This window comes from Thamnophis sirtalis, unplaced genomic scaffold (assembly GCF_051295495.1).
Source record: "Thamnophis sirtalis isolate CommonGarterSnake01/CBP01778 unplaced genomic scaffold, rThaSir2_p1.2 scaffold_1, whole genome shotgun sequence".
In the NCBI taxonomy this organism is placed as follows: Eukaryota; Metazoa; Chordata; class Lepidosauria; order Squamata; family Natricidae; genus Thamnophis; species Thamnophis sirtalis.
Window position 1 is genome coordinate 103,606,697 of NW_028261381.1, and position 8,586 is coordinate 103,615,282.

General features: G+C 35.1%; 1 protein-coding gene and 1 pseudogene across 4 annotated transcripts in view; both read left to right on the forward strand.

Moving 5' to 3' along the window:
* PRDM11 (PR/SET domain 11) overlaps positions 1 to 8,586 on the forward strand; it is a 50,312-nt gene that overhangs the window by 21,283 nt on the left and 20,443 nt on the right. The window lies entirely within an intron of this gene.
* Positions 1,172 to 8,586, forward strand: part of LOC148049639 (uncharacterized) — an 8,554-nt pseudogene continuing 1,139 nt past the window's right edge. The window contains exons 1-2 of the transcript XR_015697319.1: positions 1,172 to 3,797; positions 6,392 to 8,586. The exon at positions 6,392 to 8,586 is cut by the window's right edge and continues 1,139 nt beyond it. The product of XR_015697319.1 is annotated as an uncharacterized LOC148049639 (transcript). The remainder of the gene's footprint in view (positions 3,798 to 6,391) is intronic.

Here is an 8,586-nt window from a genome sequence, read left to right on the forward strand (position 1 = left end):
GGCAAAATACTTTGAAGGTATTGTACTAAAATAAGGCCTTTTAAAATAATTTAACAATGATATGAATAAAAATTATGGTATCTATATTGCAAGAGTTGGGGAAATTTGATTTATAACTTCCAGCTATCTCTACTAGGAAAGTATATTATATATCAGAAATGTATCAATTCATTCCTTGAAGATATATTATATAGATAAAGTGGCAAATATCAGATTAACACTGGTTATTTTTAAACCATTCAAAACATGTCCTCCTATATAGAAATTTACAATATTATTTTGATTTACTTCAAAGGAAATCATATTGAACTTAATGTGATTTGTGATTGAGAATGCCTGCATATAATTGGAGTGCAAATATAATAATAGTAAAGGTGGAATACAGAAGAAACTAAGTAGTCAATAAAAAGTATTTATCAAATTAAAAAAATAACAAATTAAGGCAAATATCTATATAACTATATTTATATTACAGTTTACTTGTGAGACGTGTTATTGTATATTCCAACTAGTTGGACTTATATACTGCTATACTATATTACAATGCTATACAGTATTGTCTAGTATTGTTCATGCCAATTTTCTCTTCTCCTTCCTTTTATTTTTATTTTCAGATAAAATGTTCTGTGTCTACTACTAATAATTAGTTTTCATTGACTTTGTGGCCATTTTAAAATATCTTTCCACAATTTAAAAATAATATCTAACTGAATAGCATGGCTCCAACAGAACATAGTGGAAATAGTGGAGCCATTTATAGGTTACCTTCTCTACTCTTGAAAAATCTGTTGAGTTCTGTAACATTTGTTGGTGTTAACAATTTGTTGGTATAATGTTGATTTTGGTCGCCACGATGTAGAAAAGATGTGGAGACTCTAGAAAGAGTGCATCTTTATCAACAAAGATGATAAAACATATGAAAACAGTTGCAGGAACTGGGTATGTCTAGTTTAATGAAAAGAAGGATTAGGGGAGACTTGATAGCAGTGTTCCAATATCTCAGGGGTTGCCACAAATAAGAGGGAGTCAATCTATTCTCCAAGGTACCTGAGGATAGAACAAGAAGCAATGGGTGGAAACTAATCAAGGAGAGAAGCAACTTAGAACTGAGGAGAAATTTCCTGACAGTTAGAACAATTAATCAGTGGAATAGTTTGCCTCCAGAAGTTGTGAATGCCCCAACATGGAAGTCTTTAAGAAGATGTTGGATAGCCATTTGTCTGAAACAGTATAGGGTTTCCTGCCTAGGCAGGGGGTTGGACTAGAAGACCTCCAAGGTCCCTTCCAACTCTGCTATTGTATTGTATTGTATTGTATTATTGAAATTTACAGTTGAATGGGGAACAGTTTTATTCTATCTTTTCAGTTTGCTGCCTTTCTATTTCCTTTCATATCTTCAAGATGTAATAGGCTGGCACAGCATTGTTTCTTATTTTCTAAAAATGCTTGTGTCACATCATTAAAAATAGGTAATATGATAGGGAAAGGAAGATACTATATTTTTAAACTGCCATGTTAGCTAGGGAAATATGCTAGTAGTAAAGTGAAATGTGGGCTACCTTCTCTCATTGGATAACCAATTTATGGTTACTGGTGATGTTGACAGGAATATAAACCTAGAAGAGTACCAGTTCTTTTAAAATATTGCCTGGATTTGCAACTGTAATGCTAGAACAGCTTCTTTTATGGCTTATGCTGCCTCAAAGTAGTCGAAAGCATAGATTTCTTTCTTTTCCTACATTTTATTTTGCTAAATTAAATTTGAAATATTAGGATATACATTTTGAGCTTCACGTTCTCTTTGGATGTAAGGTACTCCAGATAATGACAGTACAATTGATGAGACCTACTTCTTGGCAGTTGCAATTATGGTTAAATTAGAACTGCCCAAGCCTTCTAAAATAAGTTCTTGAACGATTCATTACTAAAATGTAATTTATTTCTGAGTATATTCACTAAGGTTTGCATGAAGGTCTGGTGTAATGGGTTATACTGGATGTAAAATTCAACAGAATACAGAAAATGAAGTATTTTGACAAAATACAATATGGTATATTCTGAATTATTCTGGGGCTCCTAGAGTATATGCTGATATGATTTATCATGGAGTAAGTGTATTCTGTGCTATTTGTGGGGAATGGTTGTATGTTATTAAAATGTTCTACCTGTCACATTTTTGAACTATGCAACATTGCATTTTACATAAATATGGAAAGAGTCTTTTCTGGTTAAGTGTATTTATTTAGCATATGGCAAATACATGGACTTATAGTAGTTAGAGAGCCATGAGTTCTACTGAGATGACTGGCTGCCAACTGTAGATAACTGCCAATTCTTCAGTGTAGCCTGGCTGCCACTTGTTACTACTCATTTGGTTCACACTACCGTGCTATCCAGGGTTCACTACGAGGCGAATTAACATCACACACCCACCACACCCATCTGGTTAAGTATTTGTCATAGACACGTGATAAACATTATGGGTGGATCGGGAAGACTTTTTAGCAAACTATTGTGTATGTTCGTTATAGGATATTTGCTAAATTTGTCTAGTATGAAGTGTCAATCCAAGCCCATAAGAGATAGAAAATTTGGATGAAAATTATATCCAATTACAAAACATTATGGAAAATAACTGAGTGAATATTTGTTGCAGATAATATCACAAGTTTTCAGATTTTCCCCATTTCCCAAACAGAGTTGCAAATTTTGAAAGTAGCCATGGTTCTTTTTAGCATCTTATTTCTCTTTTGTCTGTTAGAATTTGCTTGCAGTATCAGGTAAATTTTAATTAACCTGTTAAATAGAAACACTATTCATTGTTTTCCATGAAAAAAAGCAACATCATTTAATCAAGGAGGAGAAACAGTTGGTAATCTTGGGAATTTCTCAGTGTGGAAAATCCAGAATACCCTTGCTGATTTTATTTATTTATTTGGTGTTATGTGTTTAATCCATTAGGTCTCTTGAGTCATTGCCCTGTGGTAAATATCTTTAGTGTTCATCGTTTTTAACCCCTAGAATTGTTTTTTGTATCACAATATTTGGTAGTTGTTTTGTTTCTTACAAAAGATAATTACATTTCTCCAAGAATGAACAAAGCCTCCAAATACCTGTTCATTTACATGCAAAGATTACACAACAAATGGTACGCGTTGCACGTGTATCTTTGTTACCCACCAAACTTAGAGGACTGCTGTTTTACAAACAAAGTATATTCTTACTTTCTATGCTTGCGTAAGAGTGGAAGGCATTATCTTGAGAGGAAGGTCATCAATCTGGAAATTAATATACAGTGGGACATGTTTCTTGTTTTTAGTAGTGTGAGTATATCACATTGATTTCCTTTTACCATTTATCCTTTGTGGGATATTGAACCCAAGGAATATGACTGAACGAAAGAGGAAGCCCAAGTTCTCCAGGGAAGAACTGGACATTCTGGTCACTGAAGTGACTCGGAACGAAGCCAGGCTGTTTGGAAGGGACACAATACGTCTATCTCATGCAGAACAGGGACAAGATCTGGGAAGTTATAGCCAGAAAAATCACATCAGTGAGCCATGTTCCCAGGTCTGTAAAAGATATTAAGCACAGATGGGACGACATGAAAAGAAGGACCAAAGACAAACTGGCATTCATGCGGAGGTCCATCTCCAGTCCCAGCAGCCTGGGGAGGCCCTCGGCCATTGTCCTGACCGCCCACGAGAGAGCCATCAAGTCGATGCTGCATTCGTCACGCCAGATGCACGGCTTCCGGAGAGCGGATCTGGACGTGGTTGACAGCCCATCAACCAGTTGTAAGTATTATCTCTTGTCTGTTCCCTGCTATACAGCTTGGTTCTGACAAAGAAATGTATTATACAAAAGATAATGCTTCACTTTTAGGTGAAGAGCACTTTCTAGTTCAGGTTTCCTGAAGTATTTATTACTTCCTGCCCTGGTTACTTTGTTCATTATTGATTCATGAAGCTGTATCTTGAATAAACTGATTTAGGCTGTGAACCTTATTATTCAGGTTAGCATAAAGGATAGAAAATATGATCTATATAACAACATGTGTGATATATAGCACATGAATGTATACAACAAGGGAGAGAAGGAATCACAAATGTAAATCCTATTGTCATATTAATACATCCTATATAAATATCATATATTTTTATTGTTCATAGAATGCATATTTGCTTACTCAAAAAAATTATTTGTAACTACTAGTGGCATTTATTCACAGTCATGCAGAGTGACAAAATATTTAACCCACCCAATCCCATGGTTTCAGCATTTGCTAATTCAGCATTTGTGGCAGTTGTAACTGCTGCGGATAGCAAAAATAGCTTCTGCATTTTCTCCATAGATGTAGAAATAGTCTAAAAGAGGCTGGTGATGTAGTTGATTATTGCTACATAATCTATATTGGTGTTATCCTGCTTTCATGGTTTTTTCTGATATTGAGCCAATACTATACAGCTTAATGTATTCAACTTGCAGATATCTATTATCCCTGTATCTACTATTCTCCCCTCCAATCAAGAATATCACCATTTATTCATATGTGGATATGTCCTAGTGTGTACATATATATTGTCCATATTCAAAATGGGATTTGCTTCTCAGTATATCTTAGCTGGCATCTGTGATTCAAGAGGTCCCTAGGTTAAGAACATGTTCCATTCCCCAACTCTGTCTTTAATCCAAATTTGTATTTAAATTGGAACATTTACTTACAAATGGGCTGCCAGATCAGAGAAAGGCAACATTTTCTCATAAGCAGCCCATTTGTATCTAGGGTTGCTGTTAAGTTGAACGTACATAACCTGGGAACTGCCTGTATTCAGGATAAGTATCATAAATATATAATTATTTTCATTACTTTTGTGGATATAGATGATATAGTGGATCAAACGTAATCAAAAATCCAGAAACAATTGTTGTAATATCAGTATTTTCTTTCATAGTTTTTGCTGATTTAAAGGATACACTGAGATCTGTGATTTGAAAACTAAGTAACATGCAAGGAGGATAGCATCGCAATAAAATAAAGGAAAGAAAAAATTATGGCCCACCAGCATGTATTTGGATTTCAGCTACAATTTTAGATACAATTCTATGGATAAAATTTTATATATTAGGCAATAATATAATAATATTATAATAAACAACCTCACAAAGTTTATTAAGGTCCCCATTTTAAAATCTCTGTGTTAGTGTTGTACTTGCTTTTATTTGAAGAAAACAGAGGATCACAAAATATTCCATTCATTTTATAGTGATAGAGCCTCTTTATTAAACAAGAAGGAATAGGAGCATGCATGTAGATGATATGGCCAACTCAGATACTCATAGGTATATGAGTTACTTTTTCTTTAATGCCTTCATGGCAGACTAAGGAATTGCCTTATTGATTCGTCTATAGGTTCAGACTGAAGCAGTTAGTGATTCTCTTAAGATTTCAGTAAGGGGTCCCTTTTTGCCTTACTACTGCAATATCTGGAATCTCCTAGCTGGAAGGTCTTAGTTCTACTGCTGAGCTATAGCTTGGTTTGGGAACGCTTAAAATTACTGTCCAAGATTGGTCAATGATGCAAATCTCTCTATTACAAAAGGCATGAAGACAAGAAATGATTCCATACAATAAGTGTTACTTTTACTTACCTCAGAGATTCTGGTATATAATTATCATTATTTCATTAGAACAATGTTTCATTTTACGTATACTATGAGGGCTATAGAAGGACACTATAGGTCATGTTTCATTCATCAGTGAGGGGTGTGTGTGTGTGTGTGTGTGTGTGTGTGTGTGTGTGTGTGTCTTGACTCCTGGCAACTTCCTGGACAGGTCTCTGCAGTTTCCTTGGCAATATTTAAGAAGTGGTTTGCCATTACTTGCTTCCTAGAGTTGGAAAGAATGATTGGTCATCCAATTGGCTTCATGGCCAAGTCAGGAATAGAACTTACAGTTTCTTGGGTTCTCGAGTCTGATGTAACCATTACATCAAACCAGCTTCCTATTTAATTTAGTGATTACAAAATACTTTTGTGCAGTCATTTCAGTGAACTGAAAGTGGACACATTATTAAGCTATATCAGGAGAGCAGAGTCTAACAGAGCAATTTTTGTTTTTAGCTTTTGCAATCTGGCTTAGTGAAATCAGATGTTCTGCTCTAATATGCCATCTGTTCAACCAGACTGGTTTTTCATGTGTGTTTAAAGCAGGTACTGTTTTACAAAATAAATTATTTAAATTCTTTCTAAATAGTATAGAAACACTCTTAGATTTCACTGGATGCCACATGTAAATTTTGCCTTCTTTTTGAAGTAGAGTTTATCAATGCAAAACCTTCGTGCAAATAATCTGGTATCTTCTCTCTTTTTTTCCTGTTTGTGTTTCAAGCTGATGAAGGAGAAGAATCGGCAGGCTCCTCATAGCAGCATCACTTTTCATCATAAAAAGGTTCTGAAGAAACCGATGATCTCTCCATGCCGCCTTTCCTTCATTCATCGTGTTTGTCAGATCATTCGACTATTCTAAGCCAAAGGGAAGAAATAATGCACCTAAATTCAAGTTCTGAGTTTTCCCCCCTCAATCTCTTATCCAAAATCCACCTATTTCTGGCTTTGACCATCAGCTCTTTGATTCCCACATTCAACAGACGGGACTATTCAGACAATTATGTCAAGAGTTGGTGACAATCCATAGAGATGTGGCAAGCAACATGCACGCAATTAGCCAGAAGATGACTGACTTGAGTGGACAAATCACCCAAATGTGCCAAACTTTAATTAAAATAAAAGATGAGCTTCAAGCATCGAACAAGAGTCATATCTCTAATGCTAGCCAAGAAATAAACCTGCAGAGAATTGGCTCAAACAGCCCCATTGAAACCAAAGGACATATTAGCCAAAATAAGCCCAAGACGACTCCTGTTACTCGGATTATTAGGTCACGGAAGAGAAAACACTATTTCTACTTTTCCACAATATTATATTAAAAAGTGCATTGATGTTGGTTTAATAAGTGCTTCTTAGCATAAACATTGGAGAAAGTTAATGAAATTTTTTCTCTTAAGAATATGATAAAGTATAGCAACATACGCTATAAGCTTTGGAACTTCCTAGCTGGAAGTAAACTTTGTTTGATGTACTTGGAAACAGTACTTGTTTGTAAAACAATGCAGTAGAGGGTATGTAATCCTCTTGAATAAAAAAAGATAGTATTAAAGTAATAAATAACTTCATGACCTTACAAATACAACAGGTTCTTATAGATTTGATTTTGACTACCTTTTAAGCTCAGGAAACATTCTGGTAATGTTACTAGATATTTAGGTTTAAGTAAATATATTATTATGGTCAATTGTAATGCCCAGTTTTCTTCTTTGTCATTATTCTACTATTGGAGGTGACACTATGTAGACATCAATAAGGTTTCTAGGTTTAGAAAGGGAAACTTCTTTCTAGCCTTCACAGTTTCTGAAATTTTTGGATCTTTTCTGTGTTTTGGAGCATTTGAAAGAAGGACGTTTTAAGGGGTTTACAAATTAGGAGTTTTAAATCTTGAATATGTTTAAGGCATCCTTTGCATCCCTTAATCCTGCTTTCCCCCCCTCTCCCAAGGTGGGTGAAATAGATATTTTATTGAGGCAAGATTCAAAGCACTAATTTTAACTTGCCTATTTTTCCATCTTCTTTTTCCCTGAAAGACCTGAAAGAGTTGGTCTTGCTCATTCTAGTGGTTTGTGTGATAAACCTTGACCTGAAGGCTGGATAAAAAATCATGGGCAGTTCCAGACTGAAAAAGTTGTAGAACTGAATGCACTGTTGATTTTTTTCATCACTGTGAAGAAACAGATTATGAGATCAGATAACACTTTGGTCTCATGTAACAGTCAGTCTCATGCCTAATTTTTTGGCTTAGTAATTAACTACTGATGTTTGGGAATGGAATGTTGAATCAGAACAGATACCAAAAAAAGAAGGAACTTAAAGCAATGTAGGCAGTATTTCTTTACTTCCAAGCCTGTAAATAATTACACATATATTTTTTATCATTAATTTCATGACAAAAAGCAATTTTAAATAATAATAATTAAACTGTATAAGATTGTAAGCATAGCCGAGGTGGCACAGTGATTAGGGTGCAGTACTGCAGGCCACTTCAGCTGACTGTTATCTGCAGTTCAGCGGTTCAAATCTCACCAGCTCAAGATTGACTCAGCCTTCCATCCTTCCGAGGTGGGTGAAATGAGGACCCAGACTGTGGGGGCAATTTGCTGACTCAATTTGCTAAAAATCTGTAAACCGCTTAGAGAGGGCTGAAAGCTCTATGAAGCGGTATATAAGTCTAATTAATAAATAAATATTACAATACTGCACAATATAAAAAAGAAGTTGGTAAGTATAAAGATGTTACACTGAAACGAAATGATTAACATGTAAGAAACAAATGAGCTAGTGCTGGCCAGTCTGCTGATTTTTGGTGGTAGTTCTTCAGTACCGTCAGTGCAATACATCTTACAGCTATTCCAGTCTGTACCATAATATGTTAAAAACTTGCCTGTGTTAGATGGGGAATGACATTTAAGGCAA